At 33.8% G+C, this 19,304-nt stretch overlaps 1 protein-coding gene across 1 annotated transcript in view; it reads right to left on the bottom strand.

Moving 5' to 3' along the window:
- Positions 1-19,304, bottom strand: part of LOC133186758 (proline-rich transmembrane protein 1-like) — a 304,313-nt gene that overhangs the window by 245,823 nt on the left and 39,186 nt on the right. The gene's annotated exons all lie outside the window — the stretch shown is intronic.

Below are 19,304 nucleotides of genomic sequence, written 5' to 3' on the forward strand. Positions count from 1 at the left end.
ATTTACATAAATAAATAAATAAATAATAAAAATATGTGCATAAAATAATATACATATACATATAAAAAAATAACTAAATAATTTAAAAAATAAACTTCATCATACATTTTTTTTTTTTTTGGGGGGGGGGGGGGGCTCCGTGCACTATATGCTCCCAAATCAGTAATTAGAGGACTTTATTTGTCTCGCTCCCTTTCTTTTTCTTAATTATTACCTTTTACATATTAAATAAACATTAACCTTTCTAGAGAACGATTGATGTGGAACTTTTTAATAAGGGTACAAATTCATGGTTATCACCGTTGTAATGCGAGATAACTCGTACGCACTTATGGAGAGATAACTCCTGCCAGCCACCCTGCAAGCGGTACCAGATAGCCTCAACCGTTATAAATAACATAAATGAAACAGCATCTGCATGGATCATCCAAGTGTTTAACATAAGCATAAGGTCTGTACACTTATGAATTTTTATTCAATCTGGATCCCATTAAGATGTTCATACCTGTTTAACATTTAAATTATTAATTATTTTACATTTTGAAAATATTTTCAAATGTACTTGAGGTAAGAAGATTCAAGCGTGTTAAATTAATATAACAATGAAAGTGAAGTACAATAAAATGTTTATGTTATTACAGACACTCTTCAAACCAGAAAAAAAGATCAAAATACCGCTTTCATTCTTTCTTTAGTTTCCTCCTATTGGAGATTCAATGTAATATTTGATAATTTACTACTGAGTAAAACGAAAGTAGCTTTCAGGATTCTCCGCGGGTAATATGAGATAGCGCTCAATCACTTTTTAAGAAGAAGCAAATGCGGTGGTCATGCAGTCAGGTGCTACAGCAGGTGGCCAGATCCTCATAGCTTGTCAGAAGATCTGTAGTTCAGGGAGCCCTGGTTTGGTCCGTGGCATTTTATCAATGTTAAAATTGGTACCGTGCTATACCCTTAAATTAATCGGAGAAAAGTTGAGATATTTTCATCCTCGCAAGCCAAGGGTGACGATCTTCCCCTAGTCTCTTTTCACATAGAGGAGCAGATGGTCACCCTTGGCTAGTAAAGATGTATTAAAAGGCATGTGGTCCTTACTCTACATGTTGTATATAGAGATGATAGGAACTTCTTCATAAACATTACATGTAACTGATATTGTCGACGCATAATATGGTAATGGAGTATATACAAATACTTTATGAAATGAAAATACTATCACCTGCTTATGGTGATTATGTCTCCCAACTTATTCGATACTCAAGAGCTTGCTCTGAGTACCATCAATTTTTAAAGCAGGCTACTCACTGATAAGTTGATGTTGCGGGGATTTCAACAGCCAGATTTAAAGTCAGCATTTCGTAAACTTTATGGTCGTTATAATGACCTTTTAGCAAAAATAACCTATCATTGGGTCTTATTTTGGCCGACTTGTTTCATACCATTTGTTAGGCCTTTGTTTTTGTACTGAATTTACTACTGATAGTTCAGTCTACTTGATCAATACATGGCGGGTGTGACCGGTAAACAGGGGATGCTTACTCCTCCTAGGCACCTGATCCCACCTCTGGAATTTCCAGGTCTATGTTTCATGCCATCTTCACATAATTGTATTGTTTGTGGATTTTTTTGAGATCGGTCACTGTTCGTTATCTTTACCTTTTACATATATAAGAAGGTGTGCTACGCTCTGAATGAAAAATTGTTTTAAAAATTTTAAATGTATATTAGTTCAATGATGTCAATGTTTTCATACCCAAAATTTTCATAGCCATTAATCAAAATATGTACAACGTAATTAACCGACATTTGATTGGTAAGCTAAACTGTCCTATCATCCTTATAATCCCATACATGTACATGGTTTTTGGTGCTGGTTCACATAAATATTTTTTGGCCTTACAAAATGGATCTGAGTATGAAAACATTATTCTTGAATATTAAATTCTTTCACATTATCAATTGCAATATAGTAGAATCCTTTTAAATAGACCCTTAAAATGTTAAAATAGTTGACTTACTATATTTAAAATAAGTTTCGTTTGTGAACGCTCGATACAAAAGAATTCAACGTATTTTGAAGATCAACATCTTTTTCAGCCATTATAACAGTATCGTCTGATTTATACATTTTAACAGAATAAAAAGCTTAAGGTTCATCGATACTCTAATAAGGGAGATAACTCTAAATGACATAAAAGTCTATTATTCCTTTATTATCTTGTCAAGTTGAAGTGTCTTTTTTGTCCAATTTGCCCAAGGTATGCTATAATTGTTTGTATTTTACTTTTAAAAATACATAAAAAACACAAGAGTTAAAGAAACATTTTATGTGAGTGAGCAGACTGAGAGGGTTTATGAACCTTAAGACACACATATATTTTATATTCAATAACATCTGTTACACTTTTCAAAGCATCAGTATTTACGGAGTAAATCTTTCAGGTCGTTAAAAAAAAGGTAATAAATTTCATCTTCACGAAACACAATACATTACAGTTAATATAATCTATAATTGTTCAATTAAAGAGGTACGCACTTGATAGTACTGTATTGTCAGTTTCTCAAGAAGTACATTTCTTATATCTACTGAGATAAAGAGCTAAAATAGTAAAGAGAAATAAGAGTGACACATGCCTCGTTTCTTAGTAAAAAAAACAGTTAAACTTTACCTTTTTTCCACTTAGAAAAAACATTTGAAATATTGATTTGAACTACTGCTATTTAAGAAAAATATTATTAACATGATACCCTAATACTTTTCGTCAAAATGAATTCTCCAGATTGCTATTATAAGTATTGGTTAGAAAAAATCCTTGAAGTTTAAAATATAAATCGTGACTTTTTGCACTTGAAGATAAGTATACTTCTAAAATTTAGTGTAGGAGTAATGCCATTTTAAAAAAAAATGCACGAATGTCATGTTTTATTTTTACATGAAATATGAAGATAACAAACAGTAATCAGCTCGAAAGTCCATTTAAACAATATAAATCAAGAGATGATGTGGGACCAGGTGCCAAGGAGGAGTAAGCATCACCTGTCGACCGGTCACCCCGCCGTGTGCTCCTTGTCATGTTCGGATATGTGAAAACCATGTGTCTTTTCATAAAAAAAAAAGTTGGCTTAATTTCAAATTCAGTTACTAGTATTTAGATTTTAGTCTCCACGGATTGTCGGATGTTTGAAAACATAGTTGTGCCAAACTAGTTACTTAATTTAGGAGTTGTTTAAAAGGTACTGTAAGATTGAAATGAACAATTTCTATATGTAATGGTTTGGGCCGTGGATATCAGCTACCCAGGCCCAAACCATTACATTTGTTTGACATCCTTCCGCAAAAAAATAGTTTTCAAGAAAAACCTTTTAAATGCATTTGACCTTCTGTCTTTAATAAAATTATGGTATGTTGTACATATACAATATATTCAGAATATAAAGTTAAGAATTAAACGCACTTTTTGAAAAAGATATAAATCGTGGAATCAATGCTTAGATGCATTCTTCGAACACATTTTTAAGTAATTGACAATTTTCAACTTACCTCACTCTTACTTTTAATAAATTTATGCATATCTCTTCTTCAATTTGATCAATTCAAGGGTGTTTATATCTTCCCTTAAAAAAAAATTGCGACTTTTTTTTTAACAAAACACTAAAATATCATGTTCAGATGTGATTTATGTTTCACAATTCAAGTTTTGAATGTCCATGGTCAGAATTGCAACCCACATCTCAAAATATAATTAATGACCAATTATGTATTAATTCAACCAATATTTGACAAATAGAATACTTATAGTTTAACGTATGTGCTACTTGTGCTTCTTCCATGAATTATTTTGTTTGTTTGTTTTTGACGTCCCTCGTGAGAATTTTTCACTCATATGGAGACGCCACCACTCTCCGGTGAAGGGCTGCAAATTTATATCTATAATTGGCAATTGAACAGTAAGGGATCTTTTTCGTGCTAACATCTCCTGCGACACGGGACCTCGGTTTATACGGTCTCATCCAAAGAACCGGTCTCCGGAATGGAACCGGCAACGCTAGGATCAGCTCCTTACTCTGCGACTCTAAAGCAGAAGCTCTAACCACTGCACTATGCGGGCGACTTTACATGAATTAAAATGTAATATAAAATAATTTTTTTTCTTCTTCTATATATTCTTGAGTCAAAAAAAGTCTTTGAAAAACACACCTGGAATGTGTAAATATTTCAAATGAAGAAATGCGTCACAAAACTTGGATGGGTCATTGTTTTTTATGAATTTTAAAATATTTATTATTTAATATGTCAGAAGTCATGATCGAGTGCAACAAAATAAGATACTATTAATTTAGAATCACTTTGAAGTCTACTTTTTATGCCCCCGTAATCGAAGATTCGGGGGTATATAGTTTTTGCCCTGTCTGTCCGTCTGTCTGTTTGTCTGTTTATCTGTTTGTTTGTCCGCAAAAAATTTAGCATTGCCCATAACTTTTGATTGGTTGGAGCTATGGCTTTCATATTTCACATGTATATTTCTTGTGACAAGACCTTTCTCTGGGTACCACCATATTTGACTTTTTGACACTTTTGTCCTCTTGACCTTGGAGTTTGGTCCACTTTTGCAAAAAATTATCCAACTTTAACCTTGGCCATAACTTTTGAACAGCTGGTGCTAGGGCTCTCATACTATACGTGTGTTTTCATCGTGATAAGACCTTTCCAGGGGTGGAAATATTTTTGACATTTTGACCTTGACCTTAGAGTTTGACCATCTTTCAAAAAACTTGGCCATAATTTGAACAGTTAGTACTAGGACTTTCAAATTTCACATGTATATGTGTCAAGACATTCCTTCTGAGATACCAATAATTTTGACCTTTTGACCATAACATTGGAGTTTTAACTACTTTTGAAAAAACTTTTACTTCGCCATAACTTTTGAATAGTGAGTAAATGGGCATTTATATTTTGTATGCGTATTTCTTATGACAAGGTCCTCATCTACATACCATTAAGTTTGACCCCTTGACCTTGACCTTGGAGTTAGACCCACTTTTAAAAAATATTAACCTTGACCATAACCTTTGAATGGTTGGTGCTTGGGCTTTCATTTTTACCAGGTATATCCATTGACACAGGTCCCTTCTTTGAGTAACAACATTTTTGATCTCTTGACCTTGACACTTGGAGCTTTGAGAAACTCTAACCTTCGCCATAAGCTGCCATACGGGGACATCAGTGTTTCACAAACACATCTTGATTCAAATAAAAATCATATCAAACGCCAGGAGTGCAACAAAATTAGGTAAATTCGAATCACTTGAAAATCTTAGTATTTTTTAATTATGCAAATTATTATGAAAATTTTCATTGTTTATTAAAAAAAAAACCCAAACTTTATTATACTTAAGGAGGGGGCAGACTTTTATAAGCTGTATAGTGCATTGTCTTTAAAAAGAAAAAATTAGTGATAACTTTAATCATATATAATAATATTTGCAAATCACTGTTAAAAGAAGTATTTCTTAAATTTGGCTCAACAACTTTGACAATGGGATTCTATCATGTTTCAACTAACAACAATTTTCATTACTAAAATCATTATAGGTATAACTGACAAATACTTTTTTCCAAACCTCTATCTTACTTTTACTCAGTTTTGAGTATACAGTTCGCAAATATTTTGACTTTAATCAGGTAAAAATAAGCAGTATGCTTTGCAATCATTATCTACATTGATTCTTATTTTATTTGTTGTTGATTTTTTCTAATATAATATCTGTAATATAATTTATTGAAATTTACTATCTATCTATTAACCTATCTATCTATCTATCCATCTATCTACCTATCTATCTATCTATCTATCCATCTATCTATCAATCTATCTACCGATATTTATCTATCCATCCATCCATCCATCTATCCATCCATCCATCTATCTATCTATTTATCTCTCTCTCTCTCTCTCTCTCTCTCTCTCTCTCTCTCTCTCTCTCTCTCTCTCTCTCTCTCTCTCTCTATCTATCTATTTATCTCTCTCTCTTTCTATCTATCTATTTATCTCTCTCTCTATCTATCTATCTATCTATCTATCTATCTATCTATCTATCTATCTATCTATCAGAATCTCGCTTTAGTCGCACTAAATCTGGCCAGATCTAATGCAAAATCCTCAAATATTTTAATTTGCAGAATACGAAAAATAAAAGGTTTCGAACACATTGGTAGGGGTGAGTGTTATCTGCTGGCGATAATGTTTTTTTTTTTATCACTTATCTTTTGAAATAGACATGCTACGGTGGTCAGAACTCCTATGTAATCTGCTACTGGTGACAATATATGAAGGTGTAAAATCCATAAATTGCCCAAGTACATCGAGTGAGTGGGAAAGGGCTTCACATGGATTTCAGTGTCAAGATCATAACTACTACCACTGTCTAAGAGATGAAAATGGAGTCATCACAGAACAGTGTTTATCCCCCATATTAATACAGCCAAGTAAGTGCTTCTCACTTATTCTTATATTTATTTGTTGAAAATTACTTCTTTATCATGCCAAAATCTATTGACGCCGCTATGAAATTATGTACATATATACAACTAGAGAGAGAGAGAGAGCATTTACATGGTAAATTCCATGTTATATCAGTCCGAATGGACCTTTATCAGTCTGGGGGCTTTCGTATGTATAATAATATTTAATTTATTATATAAATACATATTTGATATATAAGTTCACATAAATTCATTTTAGAATATTTCGTGCATGGATATGCCATTTTTTTTCTTTAAAATCCAATAGAGCCTATTTTAAGCATTTCAAAACTAATGAAGTCCAACAAATTTTGTATAAATTAGAATAATATTACATTATCTTTTTAAAAAATCAAGTTCATTTGTTACAAAATTCATACAAATTACTTCCAGTTTGATATAGATTTTTGCACGTGGGTCTGACACGAGATATGGATTCTCAGACAGTTCCTTGATATTGGGTATAGTGACGTCATCCGTATGGACAGTCCGAAATCAGTGTATAAATGACCAGTCCGAAAACCGTTATCTTGTGATTGGTCATCAAGAAAATTACTCTGTTAAAAATTGCTCTGATTCGACACACAAGTACTTTGAAGTTGATATTAACAGGTTACTTGGATTTCTTATTGAGAACATCTATGTAGTCTTTGGTGACAAGGTTTTCCAACAAACTGTTGGAATTGTAATGAGCACTAATTGTGCTCTTTTTTAGCCGACTTCGAGCAGAATTCATCAAAAACCTTCTACATAACATTACAGAATACATTTGAAACTACTTAACATTCCTCAGATTCAGTACAAGCGTTTTGTCATTGACAAAGATGTACATGTACAAAATGATACAGGTATTACTGCTAAAGTCAATTAATTCTGCGTACATAATAGAGTTACTCTTACTTGTAATTTGACGGCTCATATCGGCCATCGTAATATATATATATATATATATATATATATATATATGTGTGTGTGTGTGTGTGTGTGTGTGTGTGTGTGTGTGTGTGTGAATATATATATATATATATATATATATATATTAGAAATAAAAGTCCCAAAAAATCACAAAATATTTACTGCAAGCGCTTTCGCCATGTTAGGCTCTTCAGGCAGTTATACAACTGTTAACTGCCTGAAGATCCTAACATGACGAAAGCGATTGTAGTAAATATTTTGTGATTTTTATTTCTAATACACCCAACAAAACTGTATATATATATATATATATATATATATATATATATATATATATATATATATATATATATATATATATATATATATATATATATATATATATATAATTGAGAAATCGCAGCACATGTATGATTTGTCGCAGAAAAGCAGGCTTTTTCGCGGAAAAGAATTAAGTGTCGAATCGCGGAAAAGTAAACCAGCGACCAAACCATTGAAAATTAATTAAAAAAGAGCCGATTGTATCTCTGAAAATTAATTATTTCTGAAAAGTAAATCACGTCTTACATCGAATTTAATCAGAGACTTGTAAAGACGTCTCTGTTTAAAAACAATTATTATATATTTGTTATATAATACAGTTTTTGCATCCCTGATTGAACACAGGCACGCGCCCTGTATTACACACCCTGTATCAGCACCCTTTATTTCACCCTTTATCACACCTTTCCGGAACATCTCTGTATTTTTCATTCGGAGTACCTCAGATCATTTTCTATTTGTTTATGAAGTTTATTTAAATTGTAATTTTACTTCAAGAGATATTTTATGTTATTCAAAATAATTATTTGTTTAATTTATAGTTATTTCATTTCTTATCGCTAAATGCATTGCCTTTGGAAAAAAAAATTAGAAACGAATATTCAACAAAAACATAACACATTCAATTATATAAAAAATTGGTAATTAATTTACAACCTTATATATGATTTATGATACTATTTTCAAATATATGATAAAAACAACAATACATGACAAAATAGATTCCTCAACCAATATGTCGACCAATATCAGCCATCTGGCCTTCGGCCCTCGGGCTGATATTGGAGTCTCGGGTTGATATGGGCTGTGATACAAATTTTGCCATGAATTATTCTCTGTTCTCTATTTATTTGTATCAATATTTTTATTTCTATAAAATATCTAAAATCCGATTAACAGACTTTTTATATATGGTGTTGAAACTGCATTTAAGGCTCCTTTTAAGGATTTTTTCTGAAAAATCAATCAAAATCATTACCATATTATGCAATACAGTCAATTTTGAACTTCTAATTGTTTAATAAATCAGAGAAGTGTCCAGAGTTTAACCAGAAAGTGTCCAAAATTGACGTGTTTGGATGTCCTGAGCCCGCCTGTCCAGCCTCTGTGTATCAGTCAAATGCTGTATTTATGTGTAAGACTTTTATCCTGTTAAATTGCTTTATTTACAAGAAATAATTAAGAAAAAATCTGAAAGAAAAATTGCTATTACACTTATTCATATAACATGAACACAAAACCTAGACAAAAAGTTGAAGTTTGTTTCTTTTTCTCGTAGTCTGTAAATAAACTATTTATTTTATTTTTCTATTTCAATTTAATTGATTCTTATTAAATGGACATTGCCACAGATTTGAACCTAAAATCCCTCAAAATTTTGAACCCATACTTACTGACAAATACTGGTGTGTAAGGTTATAAAGAATGCGTTGTCACTAAATATAACGTTTTCTTTAGTTAAGACTTTTTAATTGTCTTTTTAACATAAATTGAAAAATTCAAATTGTAAACTATATGAGTGTTACTATGCCCCTTTAAGAGAGTTTTCAGTTTAGCACATAATAAGGGCAACAAGAATGATAGAAAATATATTATAAGACTAAATATTCTGCATGTTATTTCTTTCTGGAAAGAGAGTAACGATGAGATTTCTTTCTTAAATTTTATTATCTTTTTCAAAACTTGTCTAGAAACAGTGGGGGTTTTTTTGCACCTTTTGATTAAATTTCTTTTAATTACAAAGGTCAGTCGGGTGACTTTTTGCTATCCTTTTCCATCGGTTATAATCGTTTGTTGTGCGGCTGTTGCGTGATATGCGTCAACACAAGCCTTTCTTTGAACATTATTAGCTTCTTCCCTGCAATGTTTTAAGTAATTTCAATCAATTTTTTTCATGCATATGCAACATTATTAATTAAGGACAACGAAAAAAAATATGAAATTTTATCATTCTACCGATGACCATTGTGAAATTCATGTAACTTGGGGGGGGGGGGGGAGGGAGGGTTCAGATCATTATTAAAGATAATTGATGACATCATGACAATAAGCTATGGGCTTTCTACAAAACTGTGAAATTTGTGTCCATAAGGTTCAGGCCCCAGATTGCGTTGGTGGGATCTTATATTTGAATTGTATTTTATTTTTAAATAAATTCCCCACCCACATACCTAGCGAAATCTTCTAACATTCGATTCTATGACTTAATATTATTTAGTAAATCTTTATTGTAATGAAAAGACTCTTATTTTCCTGACAAAAGCTTTCACAGTGTGCTAACCGTGTTTCTTTTGTGTAATATATATTATATATATTGTGACGCATAAAAGGAAAAGTAATCTTACTCTTTAATAGGCCACAAGGGACAGTATTGTTTATTTAAGCAAGGAAATGGCCTTTGGCATACACACTTAATAAAAGTTTTGAGGAATCCATTACATTAATAATATCTAATTTTTTCACAGACCCTATTTGTTTTGAAAACATATCAGCAGCCTCACCCACAAAATCAGTGTAAGTTCTGAATCTTTTCTTCCAAAATGTATATTTCTTTTTTATTGATAATTAGATAACTTTACCAATTTATCTAAAAAAAATGACATTTCAGATCAACAGTAACTACAACAACATTACATGAAATAAGCACGAACAAAACTACTTTGGGGTCAGTGGAGTATCATGGAGACGAGTCCTCGACTGATATTCTCTCTTTAGCCGCCATAGTTGGAATAACCATAGGTGTCATCTTGATATGTTTGCTCGGAGTCCTTATAATCTTGGTGTATAAAAGAAAACGTCAAAATACAGATACAGACAATGGTAAATTATTGTGTGAATGAGGGAGCGGTGTGCGTGTAATATATATATATATATATATATATATATATATATATATATATATATATATATATATATATATATATATATATATAGAAAGCACTACAAAACCCAACAACACTGTATATCCCATGTGTCGGATCTACTAAATAGATACAAGGTCAAGGATGGAAATTTATATAAAGCACTAAAAATGACCAACGACACGAACAATAGAAATTGTCAAATTTTCGGGACGCCCTGTCCCTTCCTCGGGACAAAGAAAAAAAAGGTTAAGAAGTCATACAAACAAAGGAAATAGAAAGACAAAAACGGCTAGCACTACTACTAAACTACCAAACACTATTTATTTACAATGTTACATGTTGAATTTGAATTTTATAATCAGTTGTAAAGAAATAAATCCGGACCGCTATGAAATACGTCCGGTCTCTCGGGTGTACTCTGGTGAAGTGCGATTTACATAATTGAACGAATTAATTATCGCTAATTAATTACGGCCAAGCAGTAAGTCGTACACTGTCTTATTCTCTCAAAATAGCTTAACTTTACATAATAAAAAGAAACCAAAGAAAGAAAATTTAGATGTATCATAAATGTAATTTGGAAATGTTTTAGGACTGTTTATCGGATAAAAGAAATAATAAACAAAAATGTAAGCAAAAAATCTATGAGTGGGTTGTTCTAGAAATGATAAAGCGAATTAACGGTAAAGTTAACACTATATAGAGAGAATAAACTTGTTTGTTACAATCAGGAATTGGGTCTAGTTCACGTTCATCCTGGTGAAGTCATTTAATTTGTTGATACCATTAAGGCGGAATGACTTCAGTCTGTGCATCCAGAACTTTTCCTCGCTTTTTTCTGAGCATCGGTCCAATTCGGATTATGGTCAATAACCACTACTGTCATGTCCTCCCATTTGTGACCTTCAAGGTTAAAATGTTCCCCAACGGGTTCATTGAGTTTTTTGGTCTTAATGGTCGTACGGTGATTATTGATTCTCCTGCGGATGTCTCCCGTTTCCCCAACGTACTGTTTGGAACAAACTTTACAACTGATGAGATATATGCAGTTTTCTGTTTGACAAAACAAATTCCCTAGATTTCTGTAGCTGCGGCCTGTAACGGGGCTTTTAAAGCTGTCTGTGTCAGAACTGTGCTTACAGAGAAGACATCTTCTGTCAGAGCAAGCTATAAAGCCTCCTTTAGGTAATGGATTGTCCAATCTGGTTCTAACTACCATGTCCTTTAAGTTCCTCGGGCGCCTGTAGGCAGCCAATGGAGGTTCCTTAAAGACCTCTGCCATTCTTTTGTTAGAGTGGAGAATTGGCAGGTTCTTTTTAAGAATATCGCTGAGGTTCTTAAGGACGGGATGGTATGTGGTTACCAGAGGGACCCTGCTGATATTTTCTTTCTCCTTGTAGAGTAAGAGGTTTTGTCTGTCGTGTCCTGCCATCTCATCAATAGCAGTTTGTACGCTGTGGGCTTTGTAGCCTCTATTGCATAAATGGGACTTTAAGAGACTGCTCTGTTCCTGATATAAGGCAGGGGATGAACAGATGCGACGAATTCTGGTAGCAAAACCCTAAGGCACACCCTTGAATGTGTGTAGGGGATGACAGCTAATCGGCATGAGATAAAGGTGGGAATCGGTGGGTTTCGTGTGGAGACTAAACTCGATTTCGCCATCAATCAAGGTAGATGTAGTATCTAAGAATATGTTTTTGGAATTAGATACGTCTACAGTAAATTTGATAGACTGATGGAAGGTGTTGGCAAACGAAATGAATGCTTCGAGGCTCTTGCGGCATTCCACCCACTTCATCTCTATATCGTCAATGAAACGCAACCAGCTAAGGGGCCTAAATGGTGCCAATGTGTTTTTTACATAATTTACTTGAAAGGTACACTATATAATAGACCTACATGTATATCTTGAATGTTAGGAGGCATTATTTCATCGAATATTGGAAACCTTGATTCACTCTTTTACTCCTTTTGGAAGAGATGACGTCGTACTGAGAGCAATGACGCTGTACATAAACTATATTCAATTAATAACTTAACAGTATTACTAAGCATGTTGCTTAGAAATTTTGAGCATCGTATTTGTATTCCTACTTTGTATTCATATGGATCAGAATTTTTTTCAAAATCTTACACGTGAGAAGAAGAAAACACTTGCCGTGGCCTTCAACTTGATATTTAGATATATCGTCAACGTATTATCAATTTACAATAGCTATTTCCATTCATATGTCTGATATATCCCAGTGAGTTTGAAATAAAAGATACCACAGAGTCTGACAAATCTGTTTCATATTTGGATATTTTACTAGAAAAAGAACGTTAATGGTAACCTTACAACAAAGCTTTATGACAAACGTGATGACTTTAACTTTTCAATCGTCAACTTTCCTTACATATGTACCAATATACCCTTATCACCTGCATACGGGGTTAATATCTCTCAGCTGATTCAATACCCAAGAACATGCTCTACGTACAAACAATTTCTAAAACGAAGAAAGTTATTGACAAACAAGTTGATTAAACAAGAATATCAACAGTCTCGTGTAAAGCCATCATTTCACAAGTGCTATGGTTGATACAATGATCTTCCAGCAAATACAGTCAACCATTTAGTCAAATGCTGACTGACGTTTTTCATACCAATTGTGAAGCCATTATTTACACATTGAATTGTCTAGGGATATTTCCGTTATTTCCCGATCATGACAAAGAGCACAGGGCGGGTGTGACCGGTCGGCAGGGGATGTTAACTCCTCCATGGCGCCTATTCCCACCTCTGCTCCTGATTTGTATTGAGCTTGAATACTTTTCGTTATCTCCATATATTTCATTAGCTAAAAATGTACACGAGAAATTTCAGTATATCTAAAAAAAATCTTAGGATTTTTATGCATATGAATACTGATCATGAGTCTGCGTAGTTTTATTTATTTTAAAAATAATTACCCAATAATTATAAAAGAAAATTGTTTCAAAGTTTGTGGAAATAAATGAGTTACTGCCTGTCATATTGTGATCTTCAGACAAATTCTTGCGAAAAAATGAATTTAAACATGAAATTAAAACATTTTATGTTTTAAAATTATGTCTACTGAAAATTATGAGAGGTATGTTACAGCGTTTTATGAAACATTTAGCAAAATGACAAGGAAACAAATGTCATGAACAACAATAACAAGTCATCAAATATCAACCCAATTCAAAAAAATATTACACTATATATCTCTATAATAATTCAATATTTTGATTCGTATTTCAGATAACAATCAAAAAACAGAGGAAGATATTCCACTCGATGATACAGGTAACTAGAGATTAAATTATTTTTCCAGTAACTATTACACTGAAGGGATCAATCTTAAAACTATATAAATGGAAATGAATATTAAATTTATATTCATTTAATTTTAAAGAACATTATAGTTTACCTATCTTCGTGTTTGTATCAGAGTCATATCGTTGATGAAAGAAGAATATCAACAGTCTCGTTTAAAGTCATCATCTCACAAGTTCTATGGTCCATACAATGACCTTGTCAGCAATTCAATCTATCATTAAGTCACTTGCTGACTGTCGTTTTTCATACTATTTATTAGATCATTATTTACACACTGAATTGTCAACGGATTTTTCCGTTATATCCCGATCATAACAAGGAGTACGCGGCGGGTGTGACCGGTCGGCAGGGAATGTTCACTCGTTCATGGCAACTGATCCCACCTATGATGTTTCTGGGGGTCTGTGTTTGCTCTGCTCCCGATATGTATTGTTTTAATGGACTTTTGAGCTTGTATACTGTTCGTTATCACCTTATTTCATGCAATCAATTATAAGTAGCAGTAATATATACCTCTTTTACATGTACAAACAATTTATCCCGGAGGATAAATGTTATATAGGTACATGTGCATTAATTTCTTCTATTTGATTTCGAATTCCTGTATATTCAAAGTATTTAAGATATTGGTGAATTCACTAAAACACCCATATTCTTTAACAGTACCTAGTGAATGAATCACTCATTTTTCCACTTTAATGGCGATTACACTAATTAAAAATTACAAAATTAGGATTGTTCAAAAAGAAACATATAATTAATATGAAAGCAAGTTTTATTAAAGATTAAGTAGACAGGATAAACAATTTAATTTCTCTTTGCTAAATTAAATTTCTTTTCTTGTCGTTGTAAAAAGCAACATTTAATGATAACAAATTTCAAGTTTCATAATAATGACAGATTTAATATGAAAATAGTGCAAAAATAGAGAAAGCATATATAAGTGTACGTCGGCGCACAAAAGCAAGCGTAATTTACATCTCTTATAACGTTATGATCATTTTTTTGAGTACATTGTACTACCCATATGCTTAACACGCGTCTCTTAAGCATCTCATTTTTTAAATCTTGCAAACCACTCTTGACCGAGGGATGATTAAAATTCACCACTGTTCATATTTTTTTGTCAAATTCAAATTTCAGTCCTCGAAAGGTGGCATTACATTGTAAGGAGCAAAGAATACACAAATTTGACGTCGATCGTGACCCATAGCGTTCTTCATTCGTCTGAATTTAACACACTCTCTCTACTTCTTATAGGAATACTATATTCGGTGAGGAGGTGAAAACTATTTTTGAATCTCTTATGCCATTTTATGAACAGCTTCTCTACTAAAGAAATTTTCTCCGTGGGGTGTCCAATAGCGCTAACTATAGGGCGACCTGGCATACCTTCTTTGTGTATCTTAGGAAGCAGATAAAATTGTCCTGGTCTACAGTCAATAGGATTGAGTGTCTCATAGACGTTGATACCAATCTCGTTTTTCTCAAACATTTCGTCAAGAGTTTTGGTGATGGCGGTGGAGAATTCTTTAGTAGGGTCAGAGTCCAGTTTCTTATAGAAACGTTCGTCTGAGAGTTGTCTATGGGCCTCCGCCATGTACGTCTCTTTATCAAGTACTACTACTGTAGAGCCTTTGTCTGCTTTCTTGATTACAATGTCATCCCGATTCTTTAATGATTGTAAGACGGATCTCTCTTCCTTACTCAAATTGTCGGGAGCCTTGTCTGGCATAGAAAGGAGTTTCTCTATGTCTGACTCAACGGCGTCAATATACGACTCAAGTGCTCCGCATTTGCCCGGTGCAGGTTCCCAGTCACTTTTTGGCCGATAGAGTTTGTGTTCCTCTAGGTCGTGCAATTGTGGCTGAGAAGAATCATATGAGTCAACTTCGGAGTCTTTTCTAGAAAAGTGCTCCTTCAACCGAAGTCTCCGAAAGAAAGCTCGGGTGTCCTCTCTGACTTGTTTTTCGTCGACCTCATGTGGCGTGGGACAGAAATTCAGCCCCTTGGAAAGAAGTGAGGTCTCCGATTCGGAGAGAGGAACACTAGATCTATTGAGCACTGGGCAGACGTCAGGAGTTTGTGAGGGTCCGTCCCTCGCGATTGTCGTTAAGCGCTTGAAGCGTCTCGAGCGGGTTTACGTGTTTTGTTTACTCGGACCTCTGATCGGTTGTTCCTGGTCTGTGGAACACAGTCTCGGAGAAATTTCTTTCTTTGAGTCTTGTTGAGTTCATTTGTTAGGGCCATATTATAGGTGTCAATAATATTGTGGGCTTCATCAAGATCAGCTTGGGACATGCTATCAGTGAGGGATAGCCTAAGGGTCTAGCCACCAGAATTCGGCGCATCTGTTCATCCCCTGCCTTATATCAAGAACATAGCGGTCTCCTTAAGTCCGACTTATGCAAGAGAGGCTACAATGCCCGCACCGTACAAACTGCTATTGATGAGATGGCGGGACATGACAGGCAAAACCTAATACGCTACAAGGAAAAAGACAATAGCGGCAGGGTCCCTCTGGTAACCACATACTATCCCGTCCTTAAGAACCTCAGCGGTATCCTTCAAAAGAATCTGCCAATTCTCCACTCAAATAAACGTATGGCAGAGGTCTTTAAGGAGCCCCCATTGGCTGCATACAGACGCCCGAGGAACCTAAAGGACATGGTAGTAAGAACCAGATTGGACAATCCATTACCTAACGGGGGCTTTAAAACTTGCTCTGACAGAAGATGTCTTCTCTGTAAGTACAGCTCTGACACAGACAGCTTTAAAAGCCCCGTTACAGGCCGCAGCTACAAAATACTAGGGAATTTGTCCTGTCAAACAGACAACTGCATTTATCTCATCGGTTGCAAAGTTTGCTCCAAACAGTATGTTGGTGAAACAGGAGATCTCCGCAGGAGAGTCAATAATCACCGTTCTACCATTAGGACCAAAAAAAATCAATGAACCCGTTGGGGAACATTTTAACCTTGAAGGTCACAAATGGGAGGACATGACAGTAGTGGTTATTGACCATAATCCAAGATGGACAGACACGCAGAGAAAAGGCAAGGAAAAGTTCTGGATGCACAGGCTGAAGTCATTCCGCCCTAATGGTATTAACAAACTTAATGACTTCACCAGGATGAACGTGAACTAGACCCAATCCCGGATTGTAACAAACAAGTTCATTCTCTCTATATAGTGTAAACTTTACCGTTAATTCGTATTAGCAATCCTGGAACAACCTACCCAAATATTAACAGCTTACATTTTTGTTTATTTCTTTTTTCCGATTTCCAAATTTATATTATATCCAAATTCATATTTCAAAATTGTCCTTCCTTATTATCTTTCTTTAATTTCTTTTTCTCATGTAGAGTTACGCTATTTTGAGAGAATAAGACAATGTACGATTTACTGTTGGTCGTAATTAATTAGCGATAATTAATTCGTTCAATTATGTAAATCACACTTCACCAGGGTACACCCGATAGACCGGACGCGATTCATAGCGCTCCGGATTTCTTTGTTCACAACTGTTTATAAACTCCAAATTAAACATGTAACATTGTAAATATTTAGTGTTTGGTAGTTTAGTAGTAGTGCTAGTTGTTTTTGCTTCTCTATTTCCTTTGTTTTTATGACTTCTTAACTTTTTTCTTTGTCCTGAGGAAGGGACAGGTCGTCCCGAAAATTTGACAATTATTATTGTTCGTGTCGTTGGTCATATTTAGTGCTTTATATAAATTTCCATCTGTGACATTGTATCTACTTAGTAGATCCGACACTTAGGATATACAGTGTTGTTGGTTTTTAGTGCTTTATATATATATATATATATATATATATATATATATATATATATATATATATATATATATATATATATATATATATATATATATATATATATATATATGTGAAAATTAAATATAACAAGGCAACAATGTTAGTAAAACGTAAGCGCTTTCATTATACTTCTTCAGACGTTTTACAATTCAAAACAATTCAAACATGTGACGTTATAACGCTACCTGATGATAACGTCAACAACAATACAATGACGTCACAATGCTTATAGAGGAAACAATTATAGAGTCTAAGTAAAATTACTTTGCTCATTAATAGCGTAATAAATAATAAAGTCATGAAACAGTCTATATTAAACTATTTAAGGACGGTTTAAAAATCTTGATGAAATGTTTTTCTTTTTCCCGTCTTTCTAAAAGATTTTCTGTTTTGAGTTTATAAAAGGGATAAACTGAGAATTGTCCCTGTCCACAAGTAGCAAGATGTTCACTGAGTTTTATTTTTCTGTACTCGGGTTGGTTGATATGTTGTCTATGTATGCGTATACGAGTGCGTAGTGTGGTCCCCGTTTCTCCTATGTATAATTGTCCGCATCCAGCGCATGTTATACAATAAATAACGTTTTTAGATGCACAGGTCATATCTGCATTGATAGTAAATTCTTTATTTCCGAGTGTAAAAGTACTTCCCTCTTTAATATACTGGCAGGTTCCACAACGTGAATCAGAGCATTTATTGACCACATACAAATTCCGTTGGTGAAATGTAGATTTACACAATATTCTTCGGAGGTTTTTAGGTTGTCTTTTACTGTTGATGAATTTATATTTTTCCAGTACTTTGGACATTTTCTCATCCGTCTGTAGAATGTTGTTGAGGTGACGCACTGTAGAGGTTATATTCCTGTTCTTTGGATTGTATGTAGTTACAAGCGGTAATATTGCAGAATCTGATGTGTCACTTTTTGAAGAATTAATAAGTTTATCTCTGTCGATTTCTATAGCCTTTCTGATTCCGTCCTCAATGATTCCAAGAGGATAGCATTGTTCAAGCAGATATTTTTTTAATTCATTCAGACGTTCATCTCTTTTTTTCTTGTCGCTAACAATAGTGCAGATTCTTCTTGCTAAATTGTAAGGGATTGAACGTTTCGTATGACTTGGATGACAGGAACTGAAATGGAGATATTGATGTGTGTCTGTCGGTTTGTAGTATATGTCTGTCGAAATATATTCTCCATGCTTTGCTATAAGGACGTCCAAAAACGGAATGCTTTGTAAACTTTCGTCCATTGTGAAGTTGATGTCAGGATCTAGATCGTTTATAATATTTAGGTAAACTGCTAGATTCGCATCGCTGTCATTCCAAATGATAAAACAATCGTCAAGGTATCTTTTCCAATTGTTCTTTATATTTTCTGAAGTCTGTTGGTCAAAGTACTGAGTAGTTTTTTCATACATCCTCTCCTCTAGATATCCTAGTGTAAGGGTGGCATAAGTAGGGGCCATCTTTGTACCCATTGCCGTTCCTT

This window comes from Saccostrea echinata, unplaced genomic scaffold (genome assembly GCF_033153115.1).
Source record: "Saccostrea echinata isolate AGI-Se365-2 ecotype Australia unplaced genomic scaffold, CSIRO_AGI_Sech_v1 ptg000014l, whole genome shotgun sequence".
NCBI classification, from domain to species: domain Eukaryota; kingdom Metazoa; phylum Mollusca; class Bivalvia; order Ostreida; family Ostreidae; genus Saccostrea; species Saccostrea echinata.